Source organism: Cryptomeria japonica, unplaced genomic scaffold (genome assembly GCF_030272615.1).
Source record: "Cryptomeria japonica unplaced genomic scaffold, Sugi_1.0 HiC_scaffold_197, whole genome shotgun sequence".
NCBI classification, from domain to species: domain Eukaryota; kingdom Viridiplantae; phylum Streptophyta; class Pinopsida; order Cupressales; family Cupressaceae; genus Cryptomeria; species Cryptomeria japonica.
In genome coordinates this window covers 180,001-195,000 of record NW_026729019.1, presented here as the reverse complement: position 1 = coordinate 195,000, position 15,000 = coordinate 180,001, and the positions used below count along the sequence as shown (strand labels likewise).

Sequence of the window (15,000 nt, the reverse complement as noted above, 5' to 3'; positions counted from 1 at the left end):
GGACTGCTACGATTTACCCCAACAATCATCGTGCCACTCTTCGCAGAGAGGTGATAGACGCCAACGAGCCCGCGCATAGCAATCGAGGTGTAAAAAGGGCGTTGAAGGCAGGAAGCCTGGACGAAAGAGGCTACGAGTTCACCTCGAAGCGGTCTAAGAATCGGGCGCACTTGGGGCGACTACCAGTGCCAACCCCTTATCCCGCGGTGCGTCCGACACACAGAAATTTCCAAGGCGGCCAAGGAGCCTCCCCGCATAGCAATCGGGGTGTGAGGTTACGGATGCAGCATTGATAGCAATCGAGGTGTGAGGCGAAGGATGCAGAAGTGAGAGCCGAGGGATGTAGCAGAGATAGCAATCGGGGTGTGTGATGCAGAAGAGATAGCAATCGAGGTGTGCGGTGGGAAGGGCCCAGCAGCCAGAATGCATGAAGCGACGGATGAAGCAGTGATGACAACCGGGCTGTGAGGAGAGGAGGGATGCAGCCAAGAAAGCAATCAGGGCTCGAGGCAAGGGATGCATCAAGGATAGCAATCATGTTGTGAGGCGAGATTCCAAAGGCTAAACGTGAGAGGCTGCAGGGTCGACTCAGAGAGGTCTATGCATGTGAGAGGCTGAAAGCAAGGTCGACTCGGAGCGGTCTATGCATCGGGCGCGCTTGGGGCGACTACCAGTGCCAACCCCTTATCCCGCGACGCGTCCGACAAAGAGAACGTTCCAAGGCGGCAGAGGAGGTTACCAGCCGAAGGATGCAGTAGCAATAACAGGTATAGTTCCGCGGCGGCCGAGAAGACTCACCGCATAGGAATCGGGATGCGAGGCGAGGGATGCGGCGGGAAGGCCCCGACGGCTAAACGGAAGAGGCTGCAGGGCCGCCTCGGAATGGTCCAAGCATCGGATGCGATTGGGACGACTACCAGTGCCAACCCCTTATCCCGCGATGCGTCCGATACACAGATAGTTCCAAGGCGGCCGAGGAGCCTCACCGCATATCAATCGGGGTGCGAGGCGAGGGATGGGGCGGGAAGGCCCCAACGGCTAGACGGAAGAGGCTTCAGGGCCACCTCGGAATGGTCCAAGCATCGGACGCGCTTGGGGCGACTGCCAGTGCCAACCCCTTATCCCGCGATGCGTCCGATACACAGATGGTTCCAAGGCGGCCGAGGAGCCTCACCGCATAGCAATCGGGGGTGCGAGGCGAGGGATGGGGCGGGAAGGCCCCAACGGCTAGACGGAAGAGGCTTCAGGGCCGCCTAGGAATGGTCCAAGCATCGGACATGCTTGGGGCGACTACCAGTGACAGCCCCCTATCCCGCGATGCGTCCGATACGAAGATGGTTCCAAGGCGGCCGAGGAGCCTCACCGCATAGCAATCGGGGTGCGAGGTGGGGGATGCGGCGAGATGGCCCCAACGGCTAGACGGAAGAGGCCACAGGGCCGCGTCGGAATAGTCCAAGCATCGGACGCGCTTGGGGCGACTACCAGTGACAACCCCTTATCCCGCGATGCGTCCGATACGAAGATAGTTCCAAGGCGGCCGAGGAGCCTCACCGCATAGCAATCGGGGTGCGAGGTGGGGGATGCGGCGAGATGGCCCCAACGGCTAGACGGAAGAGGCTGCAGGGCCGCCTCGGAATAGTCCAAGCATCGGACGCGCTTGGGGCCACTACCAGTGACAACCCCTTATCCCGCGATGCGTCCGATACGAAGATAGTTCCAAGGCGGCCGAAGAGCCTCACCGCATAGCAATCGGGGTGCGAGGTGGGGGATGCGGCGAGATGGCCCCAACGGCTAGACGGAAGAGGCCACAGGGCCGCCTCGGAATAGTCCAAGCATCGGACGCGCTTGGGGCGACTACCAGTGACAACCCCTTATCCCGCGATGCGTCCGATACGAAGATAGTTCCCAGGCGGCCGAGGAGCCTCACCGCATAGCAATCGGGGTGCGAGGCGAGGGATGCGGCGAGATGGCCCCAAAGGCTAGACGGAAGAGGCTGCAGGGCTGCCTCGGAATAGTCCAAGCATCGGACGCGCTTGGGGCGACTACCACTGCCAACCCCTTATCCCGCGATGCGTCCGATACACAGATAGTTCCGAGGCGGCCGAGGAGGTGGGGGATGCAGCGAGATGGCCCCAACGGCTAGACGGAAGAGGCTGCAGGGCCGCCTCGGAATAGTCCAAGCATCGGACGCGCTTGGGGCGACTACCAGTGACAACCCCTTATCCCGCGATGCGTCCGATACACAGATAGTTCCGAGGCGGCCAAGGAGCCTCACCGCATAGCAATCGTGGTGCGAGGTGGGGGATGCGGCGAGATGGCCCCAACGGCTAGACGGAAGAGGCTGCAGGGCCGCCTCGGAATGGTCCAAGCATCGGATGCGCTTGGGGCGACTACCACTGCCAACCCCTTATCCCGCGATGCGTCCGATACACAGATAGTTCCAAGGCGGCCGAGGAGCCTCACAGCATAGCAATCAGGGTGCGAGGCGAGGGATGCGGCGAGAAAGCCCCAACGGCTAGAGGGAAGAGGCTTCAGGTCCGCCTCGGAATGGTCCAAGCATCGGACGCGCTTGGGGCGACTACCAGTGACAACCCCTTATCCCGCGACGCGTCCGATACACAGATAGTTCCAAGGCGGCCGAGGAGCCTCACCGCATAGCAATCGGGGTGCGAGGCGAGGGATGCGGCGAGAAGGACCCAACGGCTACACGGAAGAGGCTTCGGGGCCGCCTCGGAATGGTCCAAGCATCGGACGCGCTTGGGGCGACTACCAGTGACAACCCCTTATCCCGCGACGCGTCCGATACACAGATAGTTCCAAGGCGGCCGAGGAGCCTCACCGCATAGCAATCGGGGTGCGAGGCGAGGGATGCGGCGAGAAGGACCCAACGGCTAGACGGAAGAGGCTTCGGGGCCGCCTCGGAATGGTCCAAGCATCGGACGCGCTTGGGGCGACTACCAGTGACAACCCCTTATCCCGCGACGCGTCCGATACACAGATAGTTCCAAGGCGGCCGAGGAGCCTCACCGCATAGCAATCGGGGTGCGAGGCGAGGGATGCGGCGAGAAGGACCCAACGGCTAGACGGAAGAGGCTTCGGGTCCGCCTCGGAATGGTCCAAGCATCGGACGCGCTTGGGGCGACTACCAGTGACAACCCCTTATCCCGCGACGCGTCCGATACACAGATAGTTCCAAGGCGGCCGAGGAGCCTCACCGCATAGCAATCGGGGTGCGAGGCGAGGGATGCGGCGAGAAGGACCCAACGGCTAGACGGAAGAGGCTTCGGGTCCGCCTCGGAATGGTCCAAGCATCGGACGCGCTTGGGGCGACTACCAGTGACAACCCCTTATCCCGCGACGCGTCCGATACACAGATAGTTCCAAGGCGGCCGAGGAGCCTCACCGCATAGCAATCGGGGTGCGAGGCGAGGGATGCGGCGAGAAGGACCCAACGGCTAGACGGAAGAGGCTTCGGGTCCGCCTCGGAATGGTCCAAGCATCGGACGCGCTTGGGGCGACTACCAGTGACAACCCCTTATCCCGCGACGCGTCCGATACACAGATAGTTCCGAGGCGGCCGAGGAGCCTCACCGCATAGCAATCGGGGTGCGAGGCGAAGGATGCGGCGAGAAGGACCCAACGGCTAGACGGAAGAGGCTTCGGGTCCGCCTCGGAATGGTCCAAGCATCGGACGCGCTTGGGGCGACTACCAGTGACAACCCCTTATCCCGCGACGCGTCCGATACACAGATAGTTCCAAGGCGGCCGAGGAGCCTCACCGCATAGCAATCGGGGTGCGAGGCGAGGGATGCGGCGAGAAGGACCCAACGGCTAGACGGAAGAGGCTTCAGGGCCGCCTCGGAATGGTCCAAGCATCGAACGCGCTTGGGGCGACTACCAGTGACAACCCCTTATCCCGCGACGCGTCCGATACACAGATAGTTCCGAGGCGGCCGTGGAGCCTCACCGCATAGCAATCGGGGTGCGAGGCGAGGGATGCGGCGAGAAGGACCCAACGGCTAGACGGAAGAGGCTTCAGGGCCGCCTCGGAATGGTCCAAGCATCGGACGCGCTTGGGGCGACTACCAGTGACAACCCCTTATCCCGCGACGCGTCCGATACACAGATAGTTCCGAGGCGGCCGAGGAGCCTCACCGCATAGCAATCGGGGTGCGAGGCGAGGGATGCGGCGAGAAGGACCCAACGGCTAGACGGAAGAGGCTTCAGGGCCGCCTCGGAATGGTCCAAGCATCGGACGCGCTTGGGGCGACTACCAATGACAACCCCTTATCCCGCGACGCGTCCGATACACAGATAGTTCCGAGGCGGCCGAGGAGCCTCACCGCATAGCAATCGGGGTGCGAGGCGAGGGATGCGGCGAGAAGGACCCAACGGCTAGACGGAAGAGGCTTCAGGGCCGCCTCGGAATGGTCCAAGCATCGGACGCGCTTGGGGCGACTACCAATGACAACCCCTTATCCCGCGACGCGTCCGATACACAGATAGTTCCGAGGCGGCCGAGGAGCCTCACCGCATAGCAATCGGGGTGCGAGGCGAGGGATGCGGCGAGAAGGACCCAACGGCTAGACGGAAGAGGCTTCAGGGCCGCCTCGGAATGGTCCAAGCATCGGACGCGCTTGGGGCGACTACCAGTGACAACCCCTTATCCCGCGACGCGTCCGATACACAGATAGTTCCGAGGCGGCCGAGGAGCCTCACCGCATAGCAATCGGGGTGCGAGGCGAGGGATGCGGCGAGAAGGACCCAACGGCTAGACGGAAGAGGCTTCAGGGCCGCCTCGGAATGGTCCAAGCATCGGACGCGCTTGGGGCGACTACCGTTGCCAACCCCTTATCCCGCGATGCGTCTGATACACAGATAGTTCCGAGGCGGCCGAGGAGCCTCACCGCATAGCAATCGGGTTGCGAGGCAGATTATTGGGAAGGGAACCCCCTGGGATGCGGCTCAAGCAGTGCCCAAAGGGACTGGAATGCGGAATCACATCGAGAGACCCAAATGCTATACGAGGGCTCAAATCGAATTATCGATTTGGCCACGACATGGACGCATCGGAACGACTACCTTTGCCGAACCACTCGCAATTGCATCCATACCGAAACCAATAGACATTTCCGTTAGAGCCCTCGCATAGCATTCGGGAATCTCGCATGCCCCTCTAAATCGACCAATGCTGGCGCTCAATGAAAATCCGAGCGCTACCACCGTTCGAGCGCCAGCATTGGTCGAGTTAGAGGGGCACGGGGGAGAATGCTCCAGTCAACACCTCCCCTATATAAGTTATTTGTCCGATTCTCGCACAACCGTAGTCTGCCTCGTCGAATCAAACAACGGTCCCAGATTCCGACTTCCGTTCCGTAGAGACCCAAAAGCTAGATGGAGGCTCGCAAGAAAGAGAGTCGGCGCATAGCAATCGGGTTTCTCGAACGTTTAGGGACCGAGCTCACTTGCGGATAGGGCAAAATCCGCCAAGCAACCCAAAAGCTAGACGGGGGCTCGAATCGAATCGCCTAGGCGGCCACAACAACGACGTGTTGGATCGACTACCAGTGCCAAACCATTCAGCAAGACTAGTCTGTGTCGAGGCCGGATAGAGATTCTCAGAGAGCGCCCGCATAGCATTTAGGAGACCTGCCGCGTCCCTCACACTCGACAAATGGTGGTGCACGTTTATAAATCCGAGCGATCCCAACCCTTTCAAGCACCAACATCGGTCGAGATAGAGGGGCACGGAGGGGGCTGCGTGAGACAACACAGTCCCCTATATAAGTTATTTGTCCGATTCTCACACATCCGAAGAATGGTCATCAAATCGGACAACAGCCCAAACTTCCGACTTCCGTCCCAGAAAGCCCAAGAGCTATCTAAAACGTTCATGGCCGGAACTCGATCGCGGCTATACCAGTCCGCCAAGCAACCCAAAAGCTAGACTGGAGCTCTAGTCGAATCACCTCTGTGGCCATTGCAAGGACGTGTTGGAGCGACTACCATTGCCGAACCATTCCGCAGGTCGAGTCCATACCAAGGCCGCATAGAGATTCACGATGAGCTCCTGCATAGCAATCAGGAGACTTGCCGTGTCCATCACAATCGATAAATCCTGGTGCAAGATTTTTGCATCCGAGCGCTCCAACCAGTCGAGCACCAGCATCAATCGACATAAACGGGCACGGGGGGAGGATGCTCGAGAACACTACCTCCCCTATATAAGTTATTTGTCCGATTCTCAAGCAGCCGAAGTCTGGTCATCGAATCGGGTCAAAGACCACAACTTCCGACTTTACCCACAATGCAAGTCATCGAATCGAACATCGGCCCCCGAGTCGGACTCCATGCGTATGTCAGGTCATCGGACCCAAATTCCGCCTTCCTGCGCATGGCGGGCCATCAATATCAACTCGGTCATCGGACCCAAACTCCGCCTTTTTGCGTATGGCACGCCTTCAAATCGGTCATCGGACCCAAATTCCGCCTTCCTGTGCATGGCGGGCCATCAACATCAACTCGGTCATCGGACCCAAATTCCGCCTTTCTGCGCATGGCACGCCATCAACTCGGTCATCGGACCCAAATTCCGCCTTCCTGCGCATGGCAGGTCATCGGACACAAATTCAGACCTCGCCAATATGCCTACGTATCGAATCGGTCATCGGACCCAACTTCCGACTTCATCCATACTGTAGGGTCTTTGAGGTTGGCGCGGTGCGCTCAACCCAGGGAGTCGACCCATCGAAGCATACACCTCCCCTATATAAGCTATTTGTCCGATTCCCACACCTGTGTAGTTTGCACCTCTGACCAGGACATCGACCCCAACTTCCGAACTCGACTGCAACGACGGCACCAGCGCCTTGGTGCGCACCTTGCGACGCACAGTCCCAACATTCGCCTTCCTGCACATGGCAGGTCATCGGACCCAAATTCCGACCTCGCGAGTATGCCTACATATCGAATCGGTCATCGGACCCAACTTCCGACTTCATCCATACCGTAGGGTCTTTGAGGTTGGCGCGGTGCGCTCAACCCGGGGAGTCGACCCAACGAAGCATACACCTCCCCTATATAAGCTATTTGTCCGATTCCCACACCTGTGTAGTTTGCACCTCCGATCAAGACATCGACCCCAACTTCCGAACTCGCCTCCAACGACCGAACCAGCGCCTTGGTGCGCACCTTGCAACGCACAGTGCCAACATTCGCCTTCCTGCACGTGGCAGGTCATCGGACCCAAATTCCGACCTCGCGAGTATGCCTACATATCGAATCGGTCATCGGACCCAACTTCCGACTTCATCCATACCGTAGGGTCTTTGAGGTTGGCGCGGTGCGCTCAACCCGGGGAGTCGACCCAACGAAGCATACACCTCCCCTATATAAGCTATTTGTCCGATTCCCACACCTGTGTAGCTTGCACCTCCGATCAGGACATCGACCCCAACTTCCGAACTCGACTAAAAAGACCGCACCAGCGCCTTGGTGTGCACCTTGCAACGCACAGTGTCAACATTCGCCTTCCTGCACATGGCAGGTCATCGGACCCAAATTCCGACCTCATGAGCATACCTACTAATCGAATCGGTCATCGGACCCAACTTCCGACTTCATCCATACCGTAGGGTCTTTGAGGTTGGCGCGGTGCGCTCAACCTGGGGAGTCGACCCATCGAAGCATACACCTCCCCTATATAAGCTATTTGTCCGATTCCGACACCTGTGTAGTTTGCACCTCCGCTCAGGACATCGACCCCAACTTCCGAACTCGCCTGCAACGACCGAACCAGCGCCTTGGTGCGCACCAAAAGTGCGCACTTTTGGAGGGCACTTTTCTGCGCTCCAAAGGTGCGCACTTTTGGAGGGCACTTTTTGGAGGGCACTTTTCTGCGCTCCAAAGGTGCGCACTTTTGGAGGGCACTTTTTGGAGGGCACTTTTCTGCGCTCCAAAGGTGCGCACTTTTGGAGGGCACTTTTTGGAGGGCACTTTTCTGCGCTCCAAAGGTGCGCACTTTTGGAGGGCACTTTTTGGAGGGCACTTTTCTGCGCTCCAAAGGTGCGCACTTTTGGAGGGCACTTTTTGGAGGGCACTTTTCTGCGCTCCAAAGGTGCGCACTTTTGGAGGGCACTTTTTGGAGGGCACTTTTCTGCGCTCCAAAGGTGCGCACTTTTGGAGGGCACTTTTTGGAGGGCACTTTTCTGCGCTCCAAAGGTGCGCACTTTTGGAGGGCACTTTTTGGAGGGCACTTTTCTGCGCTCCAAAGGTGCGCACTTTTGGAGGGCACTTTTTGGAGGGCACTTTTCTGCGCTCCAAAGGTGCGCACTTTTGGAGGGCACTTTTTGGAGGGCACTTTTCTGCGCTCCAAAGGTGCGCACTTTTGGAGGGCACTTTTGTGCACTCCAAAGGTGCGCACTTTTGGAGGGCACTTTTCCTGTGCTCCAAAGGTGCACACCTAGGTGAGCACCTTCGACCACACCTTGTAGCACACCAAACTCTGACTTTCGACTTCATCCGCAATGCAGGGTCTTTGAGGTTGGCGCAATGCGCACAACCAGGGGAGTCGACCCATCAAACCCAACACCTCCCCTATATAAGCTATTTGTCTGATTCTCATACATGCGTAGCCTGCAGGAGCAATTAGGACATCGACCCCAACTTTCGGCTTCTAAACGAAAACAAGGTCTTTGAGGTTGGTGTAATGCGAACAACTAGGGGAGTCAACCCATCAAACCCAACACCTCCCCTATATAAGCTATTTGTCTGATTCTCATACATGTGTAGTCTACAGGAGCAATTAGGACATCGACCCCAACTTTTGACTTCTTAACGAAAACAAGGTCTTTGAGGTTGACGTAATGCGCACAACCAGGGGAGTCGACCCATCAAACCCAACACCTCCCCTATATAAGCTATTTGTCCGATTCTCATACATGTGTAGCCTGCAGGAGCCATTAGGACATTGACCCCAACTTTTGACTTCTTAACGAAAACAAGGTCTTTGAGGTTGGCGTAATGCGCACAACCAAGGGAGTTGACCCATCAAACCCAACACCTCCCCTATATAAGCTATTTGTCTGATTCTCATACATGTGTAGCCTGCAACAACGATTAGGACATCCACCCCAACTTCTGAATTCGTCTGCGTTGACCGCACCAAAGGTGCACGCCTTGGTGCTCACCAAAATCCGACTTCCGACTTCTTCTGCTATGCGGGGTCTTTGAGGTTGGCGCAGTGCGCACAACCAGGGGAGTCAACCCACCGAATGCAACACCTCCCCTATATAAGCTATTTGTCTGATTCTCATACATGCGTAGACTGCAGCAATGATTAGGACATCCACCCCAACTTTTGACTTCTTAAACAAGACAGGGTCTTTGAAGTTGGTGCAGTGCACACAACCAGGGGAGTCGACCCATCAAACGCAACACCTCCCCTATATAAAGCTATTTGTCCGATTCTCATACGTGTAGTCTGCAGCAGCGATTAGGACATCGACCCCAACTTCCGAATTCGTTTGCATTGACCGCACCAAAGGTGCACGCCTTGGTGTGCACCCTGGAGTGCACTTTGGTGCTCACCTCGGTGCACACTTTGGTGTGCACCTCGGTGTGCACCAAAGGTGCGCACCTTGGAGCGCACCAAAGGTGTACACTTTGGAGCGCACCACATAGGGTCTTTGAGAGGTTGGCGCAGTGCGCACACCAAGGTGGGTGTTGAGGTGCGTGCCGAGGTGGGTGGGTGCTAGGGTGCGCTCCATGGTGGGTGCCAGGGTGGGTGCGTGCTAGGGTGGATTCCAAAGAGGGTCATAGGGTGGGTGCCAAGGTGGGTTGGTGATATAGTGGGTTCAAAGGTGGGTACTAGGGTGGGTTCCAAGGTGGGTCACAAGTTGGGTGCCAGGATGCGTGGGTGTTAGGTTGGGTGCCAAGGTGGGCTCCTGCGTGGGTGGGTGCTAGGGTGGGTTTCAAGGTGGACGCGAGGGCGGGTGCCAAGGTGGGTAACAAGTTGGGTGTTAGGATGGGTGAGTGCTAGAGTGGGTGCCAAGGTGGGTGGGTGCTAAGGTGGATGCCAAGGTGGTTCACAGGGTGGGTGGGTTCTAGGGTGAGTTCCAAGGTGGGTCACAGGTTCAGTGCTAGGGTGGGTGTCAAGGCGGGTGTCGAGGTGCCTGGGTGCTAGGGTGTGGATGCCAATGTGGGTCATAGGGTGGGTACTAGGGTGGGCTGCAATGTGGGTGCCAAGGTGGGTAACATGCTCGGTGGGTTCTAAATTGGGTGCCAGGGTGGGTGTGCACCCACCTTGCCCGAGGTGGGTGCCAAGGTGCCAGTGTGGGTGGGTGCTAAGGTGGATGCCAAGGTGGGTGAGAAGGTGGGTGATAGGTTGAGTGGTAGGATGGGTGGGTGCCAAGATGGGTCACAGGGTGGGTGCAAGGGTGGGTAGGTGCTAGGGTTGGTGTCAGGGTGGGTGGGTGCTAGGTTGGGTTCCAAGGTGGGTGCGAGGGTGAGTGTCAAGGTGGGTCACAGGTTAGGTGCTAGGATGGGTGAGTGCTAGGGTGCAAAGGTGCCAGGGTGGGTGCTAGGATGGGTCGATGCTAGGGTGAGTGGCAAGGTGGGTCCACAAGTGTCAAGGTGGGTGCCGAGGTGGGTGCCAAGTCGGCGACTGCTATGGTGGATGCCAAGGTGGGTCACGGGGTGGGTGCCAAGTTGCTAGGTTGGGTTCCAAGGTGGGTGCCAACGTGGGTGCTAGGGTGCGTGGGTTAAAGGGTGTGTCACAACGTGGGTGCCAGGATGGGTGCGCACCCACACTGGCCAAGACGGGTGCGGGTGCAAGGTTGGGTTCCAAGCCCGGTCACAGGCTGGGTGCTAGGATGGGTGGGTGCCAAGGTGGGCACCAGGGTGGGTGCACCCACCCTGGCCAAGGTGGGTCACGGGGTGGGTCCTAGGGTGGGTAACGGGGTGGGTACTAAGGTGCGTGCCAAGGTGGGTCATAGGGTGGGTGCCAAGGTGGGCACCAGGGTGGGTGTGCACCAACCCTAGCCAGGGTAGGTCACGGGGTGGTTGTCGGGGTGGGCGTCAAGGAGCCAAGGTGGGTGGCAAGTAGCCAAGTTGCGTGCCAAGGTGGGTGTCGGGGTGGGTGCCAAGGATCCAAGGTGGGTGCCAAGGAACCAAGGTGGGTGTCTGGGTGGGTGCCGAGGTGGGAGCCAGGGTGGGTCCCAAGGTGAGTGCAAAGGTGGGTGCCAGGGTCAAGGTGAGTGCCAATGTGGGTTCCAAGGTGCCAGGGTCAGGGTGAGTGCCAATGTGGGTTCAAAGGTGCTAAGTTGGGTGCGAGGTTGGGTGCGAGGGTGGGTGGGTGCCAAGGTGTGCTAGGTGGAAGCCCGGGTGGGTCGGCATCCCATGGGTGTCGAGTTGGGTGCCTGATGGGTGCTTCTTGTCAAGTTTTAGTCGTCGGGACTCATTTCGAGCCTTAGAGGTCGTTTCTTGTCCGGTTGCCCTGTCTTCGACCTGGGAACCCAATTTTGGTCCTTGGGTCCCATTTTTTTTTGTCTCGCATCCCACTTTTGGCCTGTGGCCTTTTCGGGGTCGATTCTCGTTTTGGGCATCAGAGCATGTTTCTTCTCCTAAAACCCAATATTTGTTTATTAAGTCTCGGAACACATTTTTGTTCTCGTGGACCCATCATGGGTCTTGGAACGCATTTGTGGTCCTTGGGTCCCATTTTGCATCCCGAAACTTGTGTTTTGGTGCTTGATCCCTATTTTGGGTGCCCACCTTGCACCAAGTGCGCACCCGGGGCAAACCGAGCGCCTTGGTGCACCGGGGCAAGATCGAGCGTGCACCCGAGGCGCCCCGAACATGCACCAAGGTGCACTCGGCCCACATGTGAGCGCAGGTCGTTGCGCCCGAGGTGGTGTGTGGGCACCGCGTTGCAGACGGGACACTGCACGCACACGACGCCCCCTCCAGGTGCACGCACGTAGGCCGGGCCGGGTGCACACCCGACGCCCTAGCAAGGTGCGCGCACCCGGGCAGGGCTCACACTTGGCGAACGGGGCGCACTTCGCGAGGGAGGGTGTGCACCTCGACGGGGGTGGGTGGCCGGGGTGGATTCGCACGTGGGTCGCGGTTTGCTAAGTACACACTGCGACAAGCTCATAACGGGTGCGATCATACCAGCATTAGTGCACCGGATCCCATCAGAACTCCGCAGTTAAGCGCGCTTGGGCCGGAGTAGTACTGGGATGGGTGACCTCCCGGGAAGTCCCGGTGTTGCACCCTTTTTTAGTTTTTCGCCGGGCGTCGCAATGCTATTTGAATAAACCTTTTGCCCGTTTGCGTTCTCGTCGGGGCCGGGCCGGGCCGGGGTGCGCTGCCCGCACTACCGCGCGCGCGGGGGCGACACCGAGCGCGCACCCGAGGCACCCCGAGCACACAGGCCACGGTGCAACCCGGGCGTTGTGCGCGCACCCCGGTGCGCCCGAGGTGCTGCGCGCGCACCCAGGTGAAATCGGTGTGCACCTCGGCCAGTGCGCGCTCGGTCGAGTCGCGCACGTTGGCCAAGGTGCACGGTGATGTTTCTTACTCTAAGGTTCCGCACCAGACGCCCGGGACAGGTGAGCGAAGCTGGGCGGGGCCGGGTGCGCGGCCGGGGCAGGTGCACGCAGCTGGAGAGAGCTTTGGAGCACACTTCGGAGCGCACCAATGATGCGCTCCATTCAAAAGTTTCCTGAAAAGGCAAAAAAAGTTGAGATTATAGAATTTCCCACTTGAGAGATTGTAAAAAAAAAAAATTTAAAATGAAGGAAACGCGGGTGCCAAGGTGTGCGCAGCCCAGCCAAGGTGTGCGCACCAAGGCGCCCACCCTGGCGAAGGTGCACGCAAGGTGCGCACCCGAGGCAAACCGGACAATTAACCCAACTTTCGACTTCGCGCGCACCTTGGAGCGCACTTCGGAGCGCTCCTTGGTGCGCACCAATCTTGGGCACCTCGGAGTGCACCATGGCGCCCACCAAGGTGCGCACCCGGGGCAAACCGAGCTCCGACTTCGTGCGCACCTTGGAGCGCACGAAAGGTGCGCACCATGGCGCCCACCAAGGTGCGCAGCCCAGCCAAGGCGTGCGCATCAAGGTGCGCACCCTGGCGAAGGTGCGCACCCGGGGCAAACCGAGCTCCGACTTCGTGCGCACCTTGGAGCGCACAAAAGGTGCGCAACCCAGCCAAGGTGTGCGCACCCCGGTCAAACCGAGCTCCGAATCGTGCGCACCAGAGGTGCACGCCATCGTGCGCACCTTGGAGCACACTTCGGAGCCCTCCTTGGTGCGCGCCGATGTTGCGCACCTCGGAGCGCACCCGGGGAAAACAATGCAATTAACCCGACTTTCGACTTCGTGGGCACCTCGGAGCGCTCTCGGGTTCGCACCTCGGAGCACACCGAGGTGCGCACCTTTGATGCGCTGCCTTCACCAATTTCCAGAAAAGGCAAGAAAACATTGAGAAGGTGTGCGCACCGAGGTGCCCACCCTGGCGAAGGTGCACGCGAGGTGCGCACCCGGGGCAAACCGGGCTCCGACTTCGTGCACGCCGCACCTTGGAGCACACTTCGGAGCGCTCCTTGGTGCGCACCAGGGCGCGCAACCCAGCCGAGGTGCCCACCCCGGCGAAGGTGCACGCGAGGTGCGCACCCGGGGCAAACCGGGCTCCGACTTCGTGCACGCCATGGTGCCCACCGCGGCGAAGGTGCACGCGAGGTGCGCACCCGGGGCAAACCGGGCTCCGACTTCGTGCACGCCGCACCTTGGAGCACACTTCGGAGCGCTCCTTGGTGCGCACCATGGTGCCCACCAGGGCGCGCAACCCCGCCGAAGGTGCACGCGAGGTGCGCACCCGGGGCAAACCGGGCTCCGACTTCGTGCACGCCGCACCTTGGAGCACACTTCGGAGCGCTCCTTGGTGCGCACCATGGTGCCCACCAGGGCGCGCAACCCCGCCGAAGGTGCACGCGAGGTGCGCACCCGGGGCAAACCGGGCTCCGACTTCGTGCACGCCATGGTGCGCACCGCGGCGAAGGTGCGCACCCGGGGCAAACCGGGCTCCGACTTCGTGCACGCCGCACCTTGGAGCACACTTCGGAGCGCTCCTTGGTGCGCACCAGGGCGCGCAACCCAGCCGAGGTGCCCACCCCGGCGAAGGTGCACGCGAGGTGCGTACCCGGGGCAAACCGGGCTCCGACTTCGTGCACGCCGCACCTTGGAGCACACTTCGGAGCGCTCCTTGGTGCGCACCATGGTGCCCACCAGGCCGCGCAACCCAGCCAAGGTGTGCGCACCAAGGTGCACGCGAGGTGCGCACCCGGGGCAAACCGGGGTCCGACTTCGTGCACGCCGCACCTTGGAGCACACATCGGGGCGCTCCCGGGTTCGCACCGGCGTTGCGCACCGTGGTGGGCACCTCGGAGCACACCAAGGTGGGCAGCGAGGTGCGCACCTTTGATGCGATGCCTTCACTAATTTCCATAAAAGGCAAAAAAAAAACGAGATTTTAAAATTTCCGTTTTGAAAGATAGTGAGAAAAAGGGAATGCTGGTGCCATCTTGAGCCCGCCCTGGTGCGCAGCCCAGCCAAGGTGTGCGCACCAAGGTGCCCACCCTGGCGAAGGTGCGCGCCCGGGCAATTAACCCAACTTCCAACTTCGCGCGCGCCAGGGTGGGAGCGCACCCAACAACCGGGCCTGGGAAGAGCCAATGCGAGAAACCCCACCAAACGCTCTGACAAAAAAAGAGGGGGCGCTCCAGTAACCCCGCTTCGGAGCGCACCCTGGGCAAACCCAGCCAAGGTGCCCACCCCGGCCAAGGTGCAGGCGAGGTGCGCACCCGGGGCAAACCGGGCTCCGACAACGTGCACGCCGCACCTTGGAGCACACTTCGTAGCGCTCCCGGGTGCGCACCTCAGAGCACACCAAGGTGGGCAGCGAGGTGCGCACCTTTGATGCGCTGCCTTCACT

At 59.8% G+C, this 15,000-nt stretch overlaps 1 non-coding gene across 1 annotated transcript; it reads left to right on the top strand.

Moving 5' to 3' along the window:
* The first annotated feature begins 12,160 nt into the window (after positions 1-12,160).
* LOC131868178 (5S ribosomal RNA) lies at positions 12,161-12,279 on the top strand. The gene has a single exon (XR_009366669.1). It is a non-coding gene; the product is annotated as a 5S ribosomal RNA (ribosomal RNA).
* Positions 12,280-15,000: the final 2,721 nt, after the last annotated feature.